The sequence below is a fragment of the Daucus carota genome, chromosome 3 (assembly GCF_001625215.2).
Source record: "Daucus carota subsp. sativus chromosome 3, DH1 v3.0, whole genome shotgun sequence".
Taxonomy (NCBI): Eukaryota; Viridiplantae; Streptophyta; class Magnoliopsida; order Apiales; family Apiaceae; genus Daucus; species Daucus carota.
The window spans coordinates 6,197,320-6,204,071 of NC_030383.2; the positions used below are offsets into that span (position 1 = coordinate 6,197,320).

The following is a 6,752-nucleotide window of genomic DNA, read 5'->3' on the forward strand; positions in this document are numbered from 1 at the left end:
AAGTTTTAAATAAACACATGCGTGTAATGAATGAGGGAATATTAGGCATCAAGAATAAGCCAACCAATTTCATTTTTTTGGAAGAAGATTTTGAGGTTGATGGTGTGTCATTCTCCTCTGAAAACTTGATGACAGAGCTCTGCAAGTAAAGTTTTTATCCCAGGAAATCATATTATGTCTTATATGGAGTATTTTGCATAATAAAATGCTTATATTATCAATAGAAGATGTTGTGTTGGAAGTACCTGACACACTAATAGCAGAGACATGACATCAACAGTAAAAAAACAGCCCGTTATTCACCTTAACATTTTCTTCATTGATCAATAACTCAAACCTGAGTTAAAGACCACCAAACACGTGCATAATGAAAATAATAATTTTAACCAAAATTAACAATGTTGAAGCATAATTAACTTATTTAGACACTAAAAAATTGATCGAAATTGCAGAAAAAAAGAACACACTTCAGCCGTCACGTGCTTCAAATACTTGGATGTACTTAAATAATTTACCACATATTCTAAGATGATTAAAATTGAAGTCAATAAGAATCCTCAACAAAACATCACTATGTGTAATTATAATAAATATTTTATATGTATAACAATATATTTTGGTAATTAAAAATGTAAAAGTAATTATTTTTTTCTTATTGTATGATGTGGCGATTTCAGTTTTAGTGATAGACGGTGAATCCTTGTAATTTCGAGATTGAGTATAAGTTTTGTCTTCGAATTTTGGGAGTTTATATATATTAAATATCGATTTAAACATTTATAATGATAGACAATGAATCCTCGTAATTTTGGGATGGAGCATAACCTTTGTCATATTAAAAGTCGGTTTAAATCGTCTACATCCCACTCATCAAGGGAATGATGTACCTAGTTATTTATTCCAAATGTCCTCCTAATTAGCCCAAAAGTTGGTCTATGTTCAAATGGTCAAGCTGGCCTGTCCCAAGTTGTTGAGTTTTTTTTTTATTTGAAATATTTTAAAAATAATAGTATCTCTTAACTATTAGTAAAATATTTTTTTTATAGAGGAATGTATTATTTTGGACGATATTGTGAAGAAAATAATAAACTTTATGTCTTATTTATAGTTTCATATTATGTTTTATACACCAATTTGGATCTGTATTTAAAATAACGTATTTACTAAGTGAAAAACTTATTCATAATAATCTATTATTCTTTCCGTCTTCGTATAATTATAATTTTGATCTTTTACACATAATTTAAGGTGGCTAAAGAAGGTACTATAGTTCAATTTATTCTCTTTTATTGCGGAAAAAACAAAAAAAAAATATAAAGTATAGTTTGAACCAAAAATTCCTTTTAATAGTGAAAATTTATTGTTTTTAGTCACATTAAATTTTGTGTAAAAAAGGCGACCTTTTATTTTTGAAAGTTCGAAGCAAAATGAGATCCAAAAAAGTATTATTTAATAATCGGCAATTTTTTAAAATAACAATTTAATAATTATTTTAATTTATAATTTCAAATTAAAAATTAGTTTTTTTTTCTAATTTCTTCTGAAGGAAAAACTATAAATTATAAATTTTAGAGTTGATTTTTTTTAAATAATGAGAAATTATATTTCTTTTTAGGGACCTTCAATTATGTGTAAAAAAGACGATCTTTAATTTTCAAAAGTTCGGAATAAAATGGGATCCAAAACAACATTGTATAATTTTTTTTGTAACTTTTCGGTTAATGCAATTTGAAGCAATTTTGTCCGTGCTACTACGCACACAGAAAATGAGATCGAAAAAAGTATTATTTAATAATCGGCAATCTGTTAAAATAGTTATTTTAATTTCTAATTTCTTGCTAAAATAGTTATTTTAATTTCTAATTTCTAATTAAAATTTAATGTTTTTTTTTAATTTCTTCTAAAGAAAAAACTATAAAAAATTTAGAGTTGAAAAAAGAATTTTTTCAAATAATGAGATATCAATTTCTTTTAGTGACCTTAAGTTGTGTGTAAAGAAGGCAATCTTTAATTTTTAAAAGTTCGGAATACAATGTGATCCAAAACAACATTGCATAATTCTTTTTATAACTTTTCAGTTAATGCAATTTTGTCCATACTACTACGCACATAGATAATTATTTTCTATACAATAATATTTTAAAAAATTCAAAATTTAATAGCATCTTAAAATATAAAACAAATGTTAAAAAAACTTGATATGTCAAAATAATTTAGACATTTGTAAATTGGATATCTAGCTACATGATATATATTAGCACCTTCTGTAAATTAAGTAATTTCATGCCTATGGCTAGAAACTTTCAAATAAAAGACAGATTAATTTAAAATGAATATTGCAAGCAACTGAAAATTCTTATAATTGTAGCCGAAGCCTGCATTTGAACTGAAGAAATAAACACTCAGTAATTCATAACAATAGAAAATTGCATATCAGAGATAGCCACAACCTCTTTATGCAGAATCTGATCATTTGTATGACCAAGACTGTTGCAATATACAGTGGTGTGCTACCAATTTTAGTTCAGAGAGCATCCCAGTGGCATTGGTTTCTGGGGCTGAGCAAGTCACTTCGGCTTGTTCATTTCAGCAAACTTGGATCAGGGACACACTGCACCACTTTTGGCAGCCCTGACAGAACTACCTTGAATTTGAAAATATAAATTTATCAGTGATAAGCCTAGCAAAAGAACATCTCAGTTTGAACCAGTAACAATGCCTATGGTGGACCTGTTAGTTGAGCACAGATAATCATAACAGAAATTTCACTGCACTGACAGGGGAGAAACATAGAACTATTATCAGCGTACATGCTTCACGTAGTGGTTAAACATACCACATGACTCATGGCAAAGACTAACTACTTGTGGAAAAAATTCAAGTAATAAGCGTGTCAAGATATCAATCATGTCATCTTGTGTAGACACGTAATAATTATCATAAAAGACACCAAAGAGAGGATCTATCAAGATTATATGTTAGACCATGTTTCCCTCTGTAACTAAAATTATAATCAAGTTAGCGAATAATAGGTCTCTATGAAAATTCTAACCAATCAAGACTAATCTAAGTGATGTTTTTATATAAATCTCAAATTAATTCTTCGTCAATTTCAAAGTCAGCCGAAAGCACTGAAATCATATAGAGAGGCATGAAACATAATCTCTACAATTCCATACTCTACTGCAACAGAGATGTTTGGTGGTTTAAAGATAGGCATAACAAAATTCTCACAGCCCAGACAGGGAAGAAACATACCATAAGTATGCATGCCACACCTTAAACAAAGCAAAAAGGAATTGTTACTCACGCTCTGCTTATTTGACTGTATCGCTATAATTCGGGCCAGGGGTGTTCGTTGAGTAACAGCTGCAAAAACACGGTTGGTTAGTCCTGAAAACCACGAATAACATACATCGTCATGAGAGCTTGGTTGGAAGTATTCCTCATTGTCATAACAGACAAATCAACGTCACGCAACCTCCTCTGCTATTCCATCTGAAACAAATAACAAAAACCAATGACATGAGAAAAAAAATATATCTATACTTTATATACTAAATAGGCTGTTGAATGCTTTGCGAAGACCAGGCTTTATCAAGAGAGTTATACCAGAAGGCAACTGAGAGCATATGGAGAATGAGCTTTATAAAGAGAAAGTGTGTTAAGGCCAGACAATCCTGTTATACACGCCGTGCAGATTTCCAAAACACAATAAATTGGCATCACAGTTTTAACGTATACACTCATTAATGAACAACATAACCTGCATGATTCTCCAATGAGACAGATTATAGAATGTGAAGCCAAGAAAGGTTGAATGTAAAACCTGATGTTCGAATGTTGCGATTCGAGTTTTCTGAAACTGTGCCTCTGATCTGCACGTCACCGTTGCTTGAATAGACAGGCCGACGTTTCTCTGACAACAAAGAACAAACAAATAACATTATTAGAAGATAACGAAGATCGCATACAGTAGACTAACCATTACTCCCGGAAGGAGGAGACAAAGGACGGAGTGGACGTTGAGATCATCAGTGCGTGAAGGAAGATGACATAAATGTGAACTCTGGAAGGCAAATAACCAACCGGACATGTTGATGAAGAATCCGGCAAGGACGCCACCATAAAGTGTTACAACCAAGGCTACGATTGGAAGGTATCAAATCAAGCCTCCACTAATCAAGGAATTTGAATTTCACGAGAAGATGATAGTGTTGTGCGTGAAAGGTGGCAGTTGGAGAAAAATCAGATGAAAGTTACGTGCTTTCTTAAAACTGTTATAACCCGTATGGTCACGGATAATCCAACCCAAGCACTAAAAAGAACTGAAATAGACATGGGTTCGACCCGTTTGTAGATGGATGATCCAAGGATAAGTAAAATGTCTAAAATACACATGCAGTCTAACTGTAAGTAAAGAGAAGGAAGGGCAAGATCGGTCTTTTGGAATGGCGGAAAGAAACTCAATGCTAGCACAAATTTAGAATATGTTGATGTTGATGTTGATATAGATATTCAACTAAAAACCATACATCGTTTTGGAATGAACAAAAAATACAAAGGAAAGCCACCAACTAAACAACGCCGTAAATTTGTCCTCCCTTGAATCGGCTCCACAAAATATTTTATACATCGGACGTGTGGACCTTGTCAAATGTAGGAAGGGAATTGTTAGGATAAAAGAGATCTATCTAGTTTTGGAATGTTATGTTCCGTAATGTGTTCATGGGGTTTTAGATCTTACAAGATTTGCTCAACAATAAGATCTTTTGTTTTGTATAGTTGATAGGCGGTGCCGCGGTGGGATATTCTAAATAAAACACAAATTCGGTAGTCCTATAGTGAACAATGAACAACTAGTTGACATTCATGTATCTAGCTTTGAATTGAAGGTGAGGAGGATAAGATATGCATATTAAATATGAGAAACAACTTACTGTTCACCCCATCAATATTTCCTCATGGACCCTTGTAAAATGAAGACTTTGTACTATTCCGTATTCTAATCAGTACAGTGATACCACATTTGAATCAATTTTTCTGTAATATTTGTACATTGTAAACATGCACATAGTTTTGGGTTTTAACAAGTTCGGTCTTCGGAACATAAGCAAGCTGCAAAGTTTATCTTCCGATTTTAAATAGATCAAGACATAGCCCCTGTCTTGGGGGAGAGAAGCTGGAGCTGCTTCTTGCTTATACTTTTCTTGACCCGTTTATGTAAATAAGTAAGAAGTACTTATAAGAAGTCGTGAAAAAAAAATTGGAAGTTGAAAATACTAGCTTCTCTTTATAATTTCTATTTTTTTTTCAAACACTTTAACAACTTATAATTATTGATTTATTTATCACTTCTACTCCACTTCTTTACTCAGAGCAAGAAATCACTTCTTTTAAACAAACCCAAATAGTCTCATAATTATCGAGTTCAAGTTCGAGTCAGTGTCAATTATATGTTTTTATTTATGATTGATATTCTTTTTTCAGGAAAATGTAAGTTTAGTGAAGATTTCCATCATCAAAGGCTTCTTGAATTTGCAAGAAAAGGAAAACATACACAAACTTGTGGCTATATGATGAGGAATCCTCTTGCGTAGAAAGCAGCAATGTCATTTCGACAATTGTACGAGTAAATATTGACATATATAGTTGCATATGTGATGGATGGACATGTCGGGGGAGAGATCGATCTGGATTCTGGTCTGCTCGCATTTATTATTGAATGGGGGTACTCAACAACTCTTCTACAGTCGTGCAACTCAAGTCAACAGCTTATTTTCTCACAAATTTAATAGCCGGGACGAACTTACAATTTTATAAAAGAAAAATAGATTTTTTTACCACTTAATTTATAGTGTTTTTAGAAACTTGCCACCCAACTATATTTTGTTTTCTTTTACTCACTAATGTTAGGTTTGGATTTTTTTTAGCCACCAGCTTAGGTTCGGATTTCATTACTAGCATTATATTAATTTTATTTGTCACTAAACTTATTGTTTCTTTAGAAATTAACCACTCAACTATATTTTTTTTATTTTACTCACTAATGTTAGGTTCATTTTTTTTTTGTCACTGAAGTTAGGTTTGAATTTGATTATTAGCATTACATTAATTCTGTCTAGTATTATTAAAATACAGTGGTAGTCTGTAATAATACTTTGATGATTTAGTATATGTCTGTATCTTTATATATAGTATTTTTTATGTCTCCAACGTCGTTTACTTTGGGCGATAAGAATTTTACACGCATTTGATGACTTTTAAAAGACTACTTTTCATAAATAAGTTTACTTTTTTCTTCCGAATAAAAATTCAGCGCTTGAATTTTTACACACATAAAAAATCACAGAAATAAGTTATGAAACTATATTTTATAGGAGTCTTAAAATACGTACGAAGCAGTAGAAAAAATTGTAAATTAATGAGAAAGACGGAGGGAGTAATAATAATAAAATGATGCATTATAGAGGGCAATCATCGAAAATTAAGTTAACCTCTCTATTTATTTATCTTGAAAATTGTAATAAGATAAAGTTATTAAAATTTATGAAGATAAATTTGAGAGAGATTTTAGACTGAGCTTGTCGATTGAAACTTTAATAGCGAAAGATGATGCATCATATCATTCAATTACACTTTATCTTATGAGGGAGGGTGAATTGTTTGAAGTCATTGATTTCATATTCATGATTTATTGAATTTTTAGAATTCTAATTACGATTTTTCCTGGTTTTAATTTTTCGTCGGCT

At 31.3% G+C, this 6,752-nt stretch overlaps 1 long non-coding RNA gene across 2 annotated transcripts; it reads right to left on the reverse strand.

Moving 5' to 3' along the window:
• Positions 1 to 2,353: 2,353 nt before the first annotated feature.
• Positions 2,354 to 4,665, reverse strand: LOC108213087 (uncharacterized). Of its 2 annotated transcripts, none has more exons than XR_001805166.2 (2): positions 3,311 to 4,665; positions 2,354 to 2,644 (listed from the first exon to the last, which is right to left on the reverse strand). It is a non-coding gene; the product is annotated as an uncharacterized LOC108213087 (long non-coding RNA). The 2 variants fall into 2 exon arrangements; XR_010289785.1 differs by having other exon boundaries at positions 3,259 to 4,665.
• Between the last annotated feature and the right edge of the window lie 2,087 nt (positions 4,666 to 6,752).